The sequence below is a fragment of the Loxodonta africana genome, chromosome 20, assembly GCF_030014295.1.
Source record: "Loxodonta africana isolate mLoxAfr1 chromosome 20, mLoxAfr1.hap2, whole genome shotgun sequence".
Lineage (NCBI taxonomy): Eukaryota > Metazoa > Chordata > Mammalia > Proboscidea > Elephantidae > Loxodonta > Loxodonta africana.
The window spans coordinates 70,326,989-70,341,467 of NC_087361.1; the positions used below are offsets into that span (position 1 = coordinate 70,326,989).

The 14,479-nt window shown below is 48.7% G+C and overlaps 1 protein-coding gene across 14 annotated transcripts in view; it reads left to right on the top strand.

The window, feature by feature from the left end:
- PLEKHA6 (pleckstrin homology domain containing A6) overlaps window positions 1–14,479 on the top strand; it is a 200,422-nt gene that overhangs the window by 51,066 nt on the left and 134,877 nt on the right. The window lies entirely within an intron of this gene.

A 14,479-nucleotide genomic window follows, 5' to 3' on the forward strand; every position in this document is an offset into this window, starting at 1 on the left:
GGTGAGGGTAGCTTTGGAGCTTCCAGCTTCCCCGGGTCCAGCTGCGCCCCCCAGCCAGAATAGAGCCTAAGAGGCTGGCCCCACCCTGACTCTTACCCTGGCCAGAAGGAAGGAGATGGGGGTGGCCCAGGGGTCAGGCTCAGGGCAGCCCCAGGGACTCACTTCCCTCAGTGTGTGTGGGAGTCAGGGTACGTGTCTTTCTTAAAGGTCAGGGATTGGGGCCCAGGGATACTGAGGCTCTTGGATTCCCCGGGGGCACCTGACCTCAGGTGTCTCAGGTTTAGGGGTGCTCCTGAGGTGCTGGAGCCTGGTGCACGGAGCACGGGGTGGTGGCAGCAGGACACGGTGTTGATGATGATGGGGCAGCTGGTGTGAGCCACAGTGTGCAGGGAGAGAAGGCGGGGGAGTGGCCAGAGGTGGGTGAGGAGAGCTAGGGTGGATGGCCAGGAGGGGAGTCAGACAGGAAAGGGGAGGGGAGAAGAGGTGATTGGGAAATGCTCTCTGAGACCACAGGGGAGCCACGGAAGAGAAGAGAGAGGGATGAGCCTAGGAGGCTGGGGGTGGGAGGATCAGGATGGGGGTGGGGTAGGGTGAGCTGTGGGGGGGGGGTAGTAGAAGGTGATGGGAGGAGGCTGCAGCTTGGAGTCAGTATCAGAGGAGGTCACGGCCTCAGGGCTTGGCAGTTCTTCCACAGCACCACAGACCCCTCACTCTCAGTCTGGGGGCTTTGATTCCACACTCCATCCAGGCACTCCTGGACTGGACGTGGGTGCGGGGGCCCTGGTTGTCACGTCTCTGCCTGAGCCTGCTGTCCAGATGGCCACAGGGGCATCAGGAGCACTGGCCCTACAAATCCCCCAAATCCTGGCTCCCAGGCCGCTCTGGAGGAGCGCAGAGCTGGGGAGGGTTTCTGAAGACTGACTGCTGAGTCGAGGCTTCCACCTCGGCAGCTGCACTTTCGCATCAGCAGGAGGTGAGCAGAGGCTGCTGGTGGAGAAGAGGTGGGAGGAACGTCCCATGCGGGCACGGTTCTCTTCCCCAAGCCGGCCCAGCCTGTGGCCTGAGGCTGGAGCCTGTCTTCAGGTGGGGATGGCAGGAGGCGCCAGGGCCACGGAGAGAAACCCAGGCCCCCGCCTGGCACCGCCACTGGGCTTTCCTTACAGAAAACAAGAGGGCTTCTGTGTTTCATCATGAGGCACAGAGCGCTGGGCTGCAGATATGAATTATTAAAGTCCTGGGTTTTCCAATCAGTGGAGAGGTGATAAATTCGTTTGCGCTGATGTGTAATTAATTTGGCTGGGCTGCCCCACCACGGAGACAATGGTGCTTTTTTTTTTTTCTTTTTGCTTGGTTTGGTTTCTTTTCCTTCTTCACAAGAAAGTGACAGTGCAAGGCGCATTGCATAGATAATTACTTTTAACGCTCCTGCCTGGATTATTGAGCTGGATTCTTCCTGCTCCGTGTAGATGAAGTAATTACCCAGAGAGCCACAGAGCGAGGCTCCTGCCTGAAGCAGCCCTGGGCCCTGGCTGACATAGCGGCCTGCCTGGCCTGAGACAACCCAGCCCAGCCTAGTGAGGCCTGCACCCCGCCTCGGGGAGGGAGCTTGCAGAAACAGGCTGAATGGGAGTATAGAGTGGGCCTAGACCAGAGCTAAGAAGCCGGGCCAGCATGCAGGAGTGAGGTGTCAGCCAGTCCTGACCATGTGCAGGGTCTCTCTAAGCCCGTTTCCTGGCTGTCCTCCTCGCTGACTTGGTGTGGAATACGCATGACGAGCAAATTAGCACCGTGCTTGGCACATAGCAGGGACCAGGTCCATGTAGGTCCCCAGAGGAAAGCCAGGAGTAAGAAGGTTGAACTGAGTGCTGAGGAAAGGGGCTGTAACTGCTGCAGGGGCTGCTGGCTTTGGCAGTTTTCCCAGCTGAGGTCTGGGGTGAGCCCTCTCTGTCCAGGTCGGCTCCTGCCCAGCGCTCAGAACCTTCAGATGGCCTTGGAAGACCACCTAGTCAAGCCTCCCTCTGAGCCCAGAGAAGCCCTCTTCACCCTCCCTGACACAACCATCCAGCCTCACCTGGATAGTTCTAGAGATGGGGACTTTATTACCTAACAGGGCAATTTGCTCCATGGTTGGAATGTTCTATATTGAATCAAAACCTGTCGACTTCTAAGTTTTACCCTGTGATTCTAGCTCTTTGAGGCAACACAGAACAAGTCAGCTCTCTCACAGGGTGATAAAAATGGTTTTCTTATTATCAAAATAGTACATAACAGTCAGCGTGTGGGCATAATGTATTTTATGTAACGATTTCTTTATTGGACATTGAAGTTGTTATCTTTATTTTCCTTTTACAAACAACACAACATGAACATTTTCGTGCACACGCTTTTTCTGTGTTTTGGCTTATTTCCTTAGGATAAATCCCAAGACAGAATTAATGTGATAAAGGGTACACATTTTTAAAATTACTATTCTGTGAGCAAAAAAGTAATACATAGTCATCACAAAAATGAAAAAAAAAAACACGTAGAAGAAAAATTTGAAAATACCCATAAGCTGTCTCTCAAAGATTTGGTATATGATTTTAACAGTTTGGTGTATATATATATTTATATTTATTAATTCATGCACAGACATATAACTGTTTTTATGCATTACAGTATAACAATACATACAATACACACATTTAACATTTTTGATCAGGTGTATATTTTTATAGGTTAAACAGAAAACAGGTTCCCGTGTCATTAAATATTCGTTTACAATATCATTTTTAAGTGGTTGCCCAGTATGTCATTATATACCTGTTCTTTTTTTGTTTAATTGACCCTTACGTTAAATCAGATGTTTCAAATTTTTCACTGCTATAAACAGTGCTACAATGAACACGTTTATAGCTGAATCTTTACATGTATCCATGATTTTTTTTCCCTTAGGTTACATTTCTAGAAGTGGAATTGCTGCGTATTTCAAAACATTTTGGCGTGTTTTACCGACCTCCTTGTCCGGGAGTACTAGCTTACATTCCCAGGAGCTGTGCATAAAAATGCGTTTTGCTTCCTGAGCATCAGCACTGAGTATTATAACTTTTTTCATTGTCTTAATTCTTTGTTTCTTCGTTGTTTTAGTCCATTTGTTTGATTACTAGTGAGATATAAAATATTTTAAAAAGAGGTTTATTAAGTGTATTTAGTAATCCATCTGTTGTCATTGGTTTGTTCAAGTCTGGCTTTTCTTAAAAGGCAGTTTAGTGCACTCATTAAGGTCACAGCTGCTGGGCTCAGAATCTCTGGGGTTGAATCCAGCCTCTGCCATTTACCAGCGATACGATCTTGACAATGACTTAATAGCTCTGTGCGTCTGTTTCTCCATCGGTAAAATGAAGACAACAAAGGTACCTGTCTCATAGGCTTCTTGTGAAGAGGCATGAGGTCATCTATGTAAAGCACATAGAATCATGCTCAGCAGAGAAAATGTATTGGTTATTGTTATTATCTTACTGTTATTGTAATTATCATAGATACCATGACCTCCGTCCCTCAGCACGCCGCCCCCAATGTCCCCATTCCTCCAATGACCTGGCTTCCCCCACTTCCTTTCTCAAGCTAGTCTGTTGTCTACACACCAAGTGCGATCTCGCCAGCATAGAGAATGGTGAGGTGGACACATCCCATTCCCAGAACAACTTCCCCCAGGGTGATCCCCTGGACTGTGAGACTTGCTGGAGGATTCCCCTGGCAAGTGTATGGACAAAGGGAGCCTGATGCCCCTAGTGTCTCCTGGCCCAATAGGACATCCACTGGAGCCCCTCCCCTGGCAGCTCAGTCCCCGCCCATTCCCTGTTCCAAGTATGAAGCCATCCTTGACCCTCCCTTGTCAAAATCTACCCAGGATATTTTCCATTCTCATGCATCTTTCCAAGGTAGCACAAGCTGATCTGATAAATGAATTCAGGATCATGTCTTAATAAGGAGTTGGTGCATTGCTTGGTAGGGTAGTAAAATGAAGGCCCATCTGGAATTTGAAGATATGGATTCAAATTCTGGTCCAAATTAGTAGCGCTGTGATTTGGGGCAAGGCACTTAATCTCTCTGAGCTTTTGTTTCCTGATAGGAAAACTGGGGTTAGTATCACTCCCCACCTACCTAGTTGATAGCCAGATGAGTAATATAGGTGGAAGTGCTTGTAAGCTACACACAAATACAAATCTGGATATTATATGTATTTGAACAATTTATATCAGAAGGCAATGCTTTAACTCACCCCCAAACCATGAGTGATTTGAGGCCAATGTTTAGCCCATAGTAACCAGTTGCTGTTGAGTCAACCTCGACTCATGAAGACCTCATGTGTGTCAGAATAGACCTGTGCTCCATAGGGTTTTCAATGGCTGATTTTTCAGAAGTAGATTGCCAGGCGTTTCTTTCAAGGCACCTCTGGGTGGACATGAAGCTCCAACCTTTTGGTTAGCAGCCAAATGAATTAACCTTTTGCTCCACCCAAGGACTCCTTAGCACACAGTGGGTGCTCAGTAAATGTTGGTTAGGTTATGGAGCCTTGGGCGGGAAGGAGTTGGGGAATGGGCATGGGGAAAAAACAGTCCAGAAAAGACTTTGATGGGGGCAGCGGTGGGGAGCCTTTACTTCCTGTTCCTCTCAGCCTTGCCCCTCACTTCACTCAGCTGCATTCGTCCAAGACAAGAGATGATCTTATTTGTCTTTGTATTTGTGATGCTTTGTGCAGAGCCAGGCACGTAGGAGTTGTCTGATAATCGATTTTTGAATGAATGAATGAATGTGGAGTTGAGAGTCAAATGAATAGGGCTTAGAGTCCTGGCTCTGCCACTTTCTTTCAGCAAATATTCACTTTATGCCCAGTATGTACCAGGCAGGTACTGGGTTGCAAAAACCAACTTTTAATTCACAATCTAGTAAGGGAGCAGACGTGGGAGCAAATGATTGTTCTGTGTAAGGGAGAGACGTGTGTGACATATGCTGACATACATGTGTGACGAGACTGACAGACTCTCCTGGGACATTCTGGAAAGTTTCCCTGAGGAAGGGACCCAGCGAGGTCTCATTAGCTTGGGAAAACTGCTTAACCTCTCTGGGTTTCAGTTTCCTCAGCTAGCAGGTGAGGAGCCTAAAGCCTCCTTCACAGAGGCGATGATGAAATGAAATAATATGAATAAAACACTTGCCACTGAAGAATCTTTAATAAAAGTTAAAATTCCTTCCTTGAAGCCGGGCCAGGCGGTGGGCTGTGGGGGAGGAGCAGGAGCCAGGCACCCATGGAATTGCAGGAAGTGGATCCATGTGACAATTTCCCATGAGCTTTGCCCCTTAGCACCTGTGCAGCCTCCAATGGCACCTTAACTTCTGCAAGTCTCAGTTGCTACATCTGCAAAGTGGGCTATGAAGTTTGCCTTATGGATCAGTTGAGAAAGGGCACATGAGGTACCTAGAACATGCTTGGCACATAGTAAAAACCAAAACCAAACCTGTTGCCATCTAGTCAATTCTGACTCATAGTGACCCTATAGGACAGGGTAGAACTGCTCCGTAGAGTTCCCAAGGCTGTTACAGAAGCAGACTGCCACATCTTTCTCCTGCAGAGTGGCTAGTGGGTTCGAACCTCCGATCAGCAGCCCAGTTGGCAGCCGGGCGGTTAACCACATAGTAAGTATTAGAAAATATTCTATTATTTTCTATTATTATTATTCTTACCAAAGGAGCCCTGGTGGTGCAACAGTTAAGCATTTGGCTAGTAACTGAAAGGTTGGCAGTTTGAACTTACCCAGACACACCACGAGAGAAAGACTTGGCTATCTATTCCCATAAAGATTAAACCAAAAAACCAAACCCATTGCCGTCGAGCTGATTCCGACTCATAGCAACCCTATAGGACAGAGTAGAACTGCCCCACGGGGTTTCCAAGGCTGTGATCTTTACAGAAGCAGGCCACCGTATCTTTAACTCACAGAGCGGCTGGTGGATTCGAGTGCTTAACCACTGTACCACCAGGGCTCCTTCCTGTGAAGATTACAGCCTAGAAAACCCTATGGGGCAGTTCTACTCTGTCACATGGTGTTGCGATGAATCCAAATTGCCTTGACAGCACCAAACAACAACACTGTTATTACCAGCATAGTTAGTGGAGAAACTACATCTGTGTGTAGACACACATATGGTTGCATGTATGTTGACTCCCAGATATACTCATAAAGGGAGGAGTGTGAGGGGCCCAGAGTTAGGCTGAGTGAAAGCCAGTGGCTGCTCAGTCTGGGAAGCCTTCCTGGAGGCGGAGCTTTGGTGAAAAGGCTGATGGGAATGGGACCAGGCTTGGTGGAAGGAACTGGGGATGTGGGCCTGTGGCTGATGCTCCAAGCTGGGAGAGCCTGCCTCACAGCAAACCAAGAGGTGGTCCTCTGACCACTAAAAAAAAAAACAACCCTGTTGCTGTCAAGTCAGTTCTGACTCATAACAATCCTACAGGACAGAACTAAACTGCCCCATAGGGTTTCCGAGGAGCAGCTAATGGATTTGAACTGCCGACCTTTTGGTTAACAGCCTGAGCTCTTGACCGCTATACCACCAGGGCTCTGGTTCCCTGACAGCAGGAACTTAATTCCCTCAGTCACTTAGGCCCCGCCTGGGTCAGGTCTGTCTGCAAGATCCCAGCTGCTCTGTAGCCTGGCTCGTCCCCTGACCCTCCTAAGCAAGACAGCCTGGCGGCCATGCTGGGTTGCCATGGTAACTGGCAACCTCCAAGCTGGGTTGCCCAGGCAACCAGTTAGCTGGTATTGGGGGAGGGGACCATGAGCTGGGATGAATGAGCCTCTGAAGAGGCAGAGAAGGGCAAGAGCGGGACCAGGAAGAAGACAAATCCCCGATGCCCCCAGCACAGCCCTCTCCCCTGTCCCTCATGGGATTGGGAAAGCCAGAGAAAGGCAGGTAGGAAAGGATGTTGCTTTGTTTCCTATCCTGTGTGTGTGTGTGTGTGTGTGTGTGTGTGTGTGTTGTGGTGTGAACCTTCTCGGCCAATGCAGACCAAGTTTGGAGCCTTAAGGGGGGAGGGGAAGGAGCACTCTCCAGCAGTGATAAGGACCATCCAGGCCCAGAACTTGGTCCTGGCTCCCCGCTAACCACCTGCATGACCCTAGACAATCGACATATCCTCTTTGTGCTTAGTTCCTCACCTGTAAAACAGAAGTACTAACAGGGACCCCCCGGGTGTTGATTGGGACAGGGCATGGCGCATGATACAGCACTGGGAGCGGCTCCCCTCCTGTCTGGCCATGTTGATTTTGCATTTGGTGGATGCTTTTGAATCTGAATAGCTTGCATAGGAAGTACCGGTGGCAGGGGCTGGGGGGAAGGTGTTAGAATTCTTGAGAACCCGGGCCTGGCTCACACTGTCAAAGGGTTTGCCATCCCAATCTGCTGAGGGCCAGAAGCAAGTTTATACAGGTGGGAATGTCTGTGTGAAAGTTTTAAAAGTAACATCTAATTGAACTGTTTTGACCGCGAGCCAGTGGAAATCCATTTTCCATACAATCCAGCAACATGTGTGTATCACCATTACCGTGTGTAGGGCATACTAGCTTACGAGGGGTAGTCTACCACCACAGCACCTATTGCTGTCAAGTCAGTCTAGTCTGGGCTATTTCATTAAAAAAAAAAAAGATAATCCTAACCCTTCAGCTTGCTGTCACACCCAGTGATGGGTCATTACCCTGAGTGAGAAACTCAGAGAATACAAACCAAAACTCCTCAGGCCCAGACAGGACCTCAAGCTTCTCTCACATCTACAAAGCTCTTTCACATGTAATGTTTTCTGGTTGGATCCTTACAACAACTCCAATTCGTGAGGTAGCTAAGGCTCAGAGGTCATACAACTTGCCCAAGGTCACAGAGGCAGCAAGAGGTAGAGCCAAGTCTTGAACTGGGGTCTCTGTGTGAGAAATTCCTGGTCTTTCCCATGTCTGCTGAATGTGTTGCCCCGGGCTTATTCTTGCTGCCAGAAGCACAGAAGGATTTTTCTTATAGAGAGACCGGAAACTAAAGACCCCAATGGATCTGTCCTGGGCACCTCAAAATCATGGGCGTGGAGCTGAGCCCAGAAGTCAGGTGCCTCTTGTCTGTTGACACGGGCACTGAAGAGTGGTTGCTGAGGAGAGTTGTCTAGAGGTGAAGCGGAGCCTGAAGCAATTTGGGTGTTTGTTCCCTCAGTGTTTGTGAGGGGAGTAAGTTGGGGAACAGAAGGGGTGGAGCCAGCTGTGTTAAACCCAACCCATCCCAACAAGCTTTTCCTGTTTCTGAGACAGACTGGGTATAACTGAGAGCAAATTTGATGTCATGGTCCTGGGGGATCTGAAAACCCCAGGTTCCTGGGAGATGTTTCTGACAGGGAAGCCTTAGACTGGTCCTCGGAGTAGACAGTTTTTAACTGTCTATCTCCTGTGTTAGAGTGGAGATGATTGTCACGCAGGAGGCCTGTCAAGTGTGGACTTGACCATAGGCTAGCTCAGCGTGGGGGAGGGGAAGATTTAGTATAAAGCGGCCAAGGTTAGGAGTGGCTGGGGGAGAGAGGCACACATGGCTCAGGAATACCCACGCAGAATGCTGACCCTATAAATATTTATTACAATAAATTAAAGATAAGTCCTGGAATAAGAATCAGGAACATGTGGAAGAATTCATACTGTTTGGTTCGATTTACAACCGCGCTCTGTGAATTTAGCTGCTTTTCTCCATCCCTTGGGACCCAGTTCTCCCATTTGTGGGTGGCTCATTAGCCGGTCCCTCCCTTGGACTTTGCTGTGGACTTTGCCCTTGGAAAACAGAAGAGCGGGCAAGGTGTTTACTGCGGAAAGGTACTTCCTTTCTGTTTGGGTGTATTTCCTTTTTGTCGGTCTACACGGCCCCTGCTGCACAATCTCAGCTAGAAGCTGCTCGACCTGCCCAGTGTTGCAGGGAGGGCTGGGAAGGAGTGTGGTCGGGCTTGAGGCTAAAACGGGGCCAGTGGCCCTGAGAGGAGATTCAGGGTGGGGAGCGTCAAACCCAGCTGTGTTGCTGTCTCTCTGGGCTTCTTGTTAATTTACTCAGTGCCCATTGATCTGGGCATCAACATTTCCAGCTGTGAAAATGAAAGCAGTCAGAAAACATCATGTCCAGGCACTTGATTTGATATTCAAGGCTCTTGGTGCCTTTGTAAGCCGTCAGTGTGGCCTGTGTGTGGTTAGGGTTGTGGTTGTGTGACTAGGAATTCTGCGGGAACTCTAGTGGAGTGGGCATTTCTGTCTCAAACCAGTTGCTGTCAACTCCATGTGTTTCTGAGTAGAACTGTGCTTTACAGGGCTTTCAATGGCTGTGATCTTTTGGAAGTAAGTCGCCAGGGCTTTCTTCCAAGGCACCCCGGCTGGCTTTGAACCACCAAACTTTGTTAGTAGCCGAGTGCTTAACCATTTGCGCCACCCAGAGGCTACCAATGCCTGGTGAATGGAGGCTGGGGAGATGCTGCATTTCCAGTAAGGAGAATTGGTACCTCAGGATTGTACCAGAGGGCAAGGAAGTACTGCCTGACACTTGAAGGCGAACCAATTCACATTGAGAAGTTCTTGTGGTGTTATTGTGGTTGGTTCCTACTCATGGTGACTCCATGAACAACAGAATGAAACATTGCCTGGTCCTGCACCATCTTCACGATTGTTGGTGTGCTGTAGTCAATTGTGGCAGCCACCGTATAGTCGAAATGCTTTCCAACCTAGGGGGCTCATCTGCCAGCACTATATTGAACAATATTCTGTTGTGATCCATAGGGTTTTCATTGGCTGATTCTTGGAAGTAGATCTCCAGGCCTTTCTTCCTAGTCTGTCTCAGTGTGGAAGCACCACTAAAACCTATCCCACAGGGGTGCCCCTGCTAGTATGTGAAATATGGTAGCGGAGCTTTCGTAGCAACATGCAAGTCACCACAGTAAACAAACATACCTCTGCATCCATATACTGTATTTTTACACAAATAATGCATACCTTTTATGTTTGTTTGCCGATTGCACCCTCCCCTGCGAGGCATTTTTGTAAGCACACTGTGCTAATTTTTTTACTGTACTATAGATGGAGGTTTACAGAACAAACTAGTTTCTCATTAAACAGTTAATACACATTATTTTATGACACTGGTTAACAACCCCAGGACGTGTTAACACACTCCCTTATCAACCTTGGGTTCCCTGTTACCAGCTTTCCTGTCCCCTCCTGCCTTCCAGTCCTTGCCCCCGGGCTGGTGTGGCCGTTTGGTCTCGTTTTGTTCTGTGGGCCTGTCTAATCTTTGCCTGAAGGGTGAACCTCAGGAGTGGCCTCATTACTGAGCTGAAAGGGTGTCTGGGGGCCATACTCTCGGGGTTTCTCCAGTCTCTGTCAGGCCAGCAAGTCTGGTCTTTCTTTTTGAGGTGGAATTTTATTCTCCATTTTTCTCCAGCTCTGTCCGGGACCCTCTATTGTGATCCCTGTCAGAGCAGTCAGTGGTGGTAGCTGGGCACCATCTAGTTGTACTGGACTCAATCTGTTGGAGGCTGTGGTAGATGTGGTCCAATAGTCCTTTAGACTAATCTTTCCCTTGTGTCTTTAGTTTTCTTCAATATTCCTCGCTCCCGAAGGGGTGAGACCAGTGGAGTGTCCTAGGTGGGCGCTCACAGGCTTTTAAGACCCCAGATGCCACTCACCAAAGTAGAATGTAGAACATTTTCTTTATAAACTACATTATGCCAATTGAGCTAGATGTCCCTTGAACATCTAGCTTTTTTTTTTTTTAACAGCAACATGTGAGAAAAAATTTGACATAGCGGCATAGCAGCACTTACAAAAATATCTTGCCGTGGGGATGGGGGCCGGGGAGGGCACAGCTGGCAAACAAAAGTAGAAGGTGCATATTATTTGCATAAAAATATAGTCCTCTGCCATGTACTGAGAATGCTGGATTCCCTCCTACTTAAATCCTGTGTCCAGGTGACTTAATCTCTCCTTTTACGTATGAAGAACCCCCATTTCTAAGAGAATGAATCACCTCTTCAAGGCCACTTTGAGAGGTGGGGGAGGAATCCAAATTTATGGATGTTTCCATGTTTCCTGCCCAGGCCCTCTTCTTGTCTGAGTGACCATGTTTGAATGCAGATGTATTGGCCAGTGAGTCAGTGCGAGGGATTATTTATTTAGTTCCCCTTTGTCATGGCTCCTCCATCAGTCGCGACTCACTTGTGGCTGCCCAGACCAGGTGGCTACCTCTCCCCAGGTGCCCAGACCCTGAGTCCTCTGAGGACTGAGTTTGTGTGCCCTGTTATTCATGTGTTCATGTGCACATAGGGAGGGGCTGTCTAACCACAGGGCCTTCAGCGTGTGCAGAAAGAGTCACAGAGGGGCTGAGGCAAAGGTCTGGGGCCGAGCCGGGGTTCAGGGAGGCTCAGAGATAGGTCGGTGCGGTACTTGCAGCCCCTTCTGCTCATGTAGGAGCCAGCGCCTCCCTTTGCAGCTCAGGCCTGCTCTGAATCCGGAAACCCAGTGTCTTCATTTAAACCCAACTTAACCATAGGGTTGCTATGAATCGGAATCAACTCGACGGCAACAGGTTTTGGTTTGTGACCTCTGGCAGGAACCCCGGTGGTGCAAAGGTTAAGCGCTTAGCTGCTAACCAATAGTTTGGGAGTTTGAATCCACCAGCCACTCCTTGGAAACCCCATGGGGCAGTTCTACTCTGTCCTGTAGGGTTGCCATGAGTCAGAATTGACTCAATGGCAGCGGATTTGGGTTAACCTCTGGTGGCAGCCAGTAGAGCGGGCTACCTCATTCTCTTCTTTTCCCTGCACTCTTCTCCTGTACCTTTCTGCTCATCCTTGTTCTTATTATTGTGGTCACTCTCCTCCTAACTGTGTTTGTGGGGGTTAGAAGTGAGTGTGGATAGTGGCTGGGGAGGGCAGGTGAGCAGATTTTCCCTGTGCCTCTGGTCCTTCACTGTGGAGCTCAAAGACTCAGCAGAGAAAGGGAGTGGTTTGCTCCAGAGGTGTTGTCGAGGGAACCTGCTTCGGGGAGGAGGGGAGGTGGGAGACGTAGGGTGGGAGCAGATGGAGCCACTGGTGACCCAGAAAGAGCCCCTGCTAGGGCCTGGCAGACCAGCCCCATGGTGAGGCTGGGCCCAGGTGAAAGTACACCGGGGTTCAGAGGGAACAGAGACAAGATGCTTGGGACCTGCCGGAAGAAGGAGAAATCAGACTTCTGAGAGTCCGGGATAGGAGTGTGAAGGGAGTTCTTGTGTGCCGTTGAGTTGATTCCGACTCATGGCAACCTCGTAGGACAGAGTAGAACTGCCCCTTACGGTTTCCTAGGCTGTAATCTTTACAAGAGCAGATTGCCAGGTCTTTTCTCCTGCGGAGCTGCTGATGGGTTCGAACTACTGACTTTTTGGTTGGCAGCTGAGCATTTTAACCATTGTGCTCCAGGGCTCCTGAGGGAGCTCTTAGTGATGAGAAACCTCAAAGGAAATGGGCCAAGGGTCTGAGAACGGCAGCCTGGGCCAGTAGAAACAGGGCTGAGCTGAGATCACTTTTGATGGGCTGCATCTGGCCTCTGCTGGTTTCCTGATTAGGGTCTGGCTTCCTAATTTTTTTTTTTTTTTTCCTAATTACAAAGTCCAGCTGGAAGGAGGCAGAGTGGCAGAACTGGAGTGTTGGAGAGTGATTTACCTCAACTCCAGATCCAGGAAGGATTTCCTTTAATCTAAATGGGAAGCATCCCAATTGGGCCCAACATCTTCTAAATATGGGGCTGTCAGAACCAAGGCCAGCCATCAACGCTTAGACTTACTGAGTTACTCCTTTCTAAAGTGTCCTTTGCTGACTGGAACAGCTGGTTGGGAATAGACATTGGTCTGATATTTTCACTGACGTGTACCTTTCTATCTGATACAGTCGTATCCCCCCCACAGTTATTAGTATAATGCCTCGAAATAGTTGGTGCTTGGTTAATACCGGAAAACCTGGTGGCGCAGTGGTTAAGTGCTCGGCTGCTAACCAAAAGGTCAGCAGTTTAAATCCACCAGGCGCTCCTTGGAAAACTCTATGGGGCAGTTCTACTCTGTCCTATAGGATCGCTGTGAGTGGGAATCGACTCGATGGCAGCGGGTTTGGTTTTTTCGGTTTGGTAAATACCCCCCCTTCCCTGAAAATATGCTTCTGTGCGGGTAACATGCAAGAGAGCGTTCCAGATATGAAGCTGCTCTCAGCCCAAGCCCTTCCATGGACTGAGATTTCAGATAATTTTTCCACCTTCTGGCTCAGAGCCAGGACCACACCTTCCCAGTCACTGGCTGAAAGAATTGCTTGCAGGGTGGAGTTTTTTCATACCTTGCCCATTCCTTCTCTCCTTTTTTCCTTGGAGATACACCTTTCTCATTCATTTCTGGGGTACTTGGATAATTTAAATGAGGTACCAGTTGCCATTAAGTTGATTCTGATTCATGGTGACCCCAGGTGTGTCAAAGTAGAACTGTGCTCCATAGGGTTTTCAATTGCTGATTCTTCAGAAGTAGATCACCAGGGTTTTCTTCTGAAGTGCCTCTGGGTGGACTTGAACCTCTAACCTCTCAGTTAGCAGCCGAGCATGTTAACCGTTTGCTCCACCCAGGACTCCTTAGATAAGGCGCTGGTCCACAATGTAACTTGGGTTAGGAAACACTGAATCTCTTTCATACTTTGTATAATTGACCCTCTATATTTGTAATATTGCTTTGAGAGGGAGCGAGCTGTTTTCATCCAGCTTAGAGAAGAAACTCACGAGATAAGAGGTCAGGGCAACAGAGGTGGCAGCAGAAGCTCATTTGCGTATTTTTTCCACAATTCTTCTCTTGGCTCAGTTTATGGACATCCTGGCCAAATTTCAGTCTGGGCATTGCTGTCACTTTGTCTTCATCGCACACACCAGAATTGATGGGCAAGTCCAGGCTAAATGTGGCTCGCTGTAAACAGTATGCTTCGGTGTCAGTCTGTTTTTCCAGATGGAAAGACCAAGAGAAGGCAGAGACTTAGAGTCTCAGCTTCAGAAGCAACGTTTCATTTGGTCCAGCCTTCCTCCCAAATAGCACTTTCCTCGCTGGGGTCCCAGACATGTACTCACCAGCCCCCACTTGAATACTGCCTGGGACTAGGAGCACCATTCCATGAAGCCACTCTTCCCATCGCTGGTCAGCTTTCACTGGTATTCTTCCCTAGTGCTAGCCTTAAACTTTTCTTTTTCTAACTTCCACCCTCTGGTTCTATTCAACACCTGGCCACCCTTTTCTGGGCTCACTTGTTTGTCATCACGTCCAGACATCATATTCAGACAAGTGTAGAGAGACGGCATTACATAGTAGGAAAAATACAGGCTCTGGCTTCTGTATGCCTGGGTTTGCAACTTGCTCCACCTTTTGCTAGCTGTGCCACCCTAGTTAT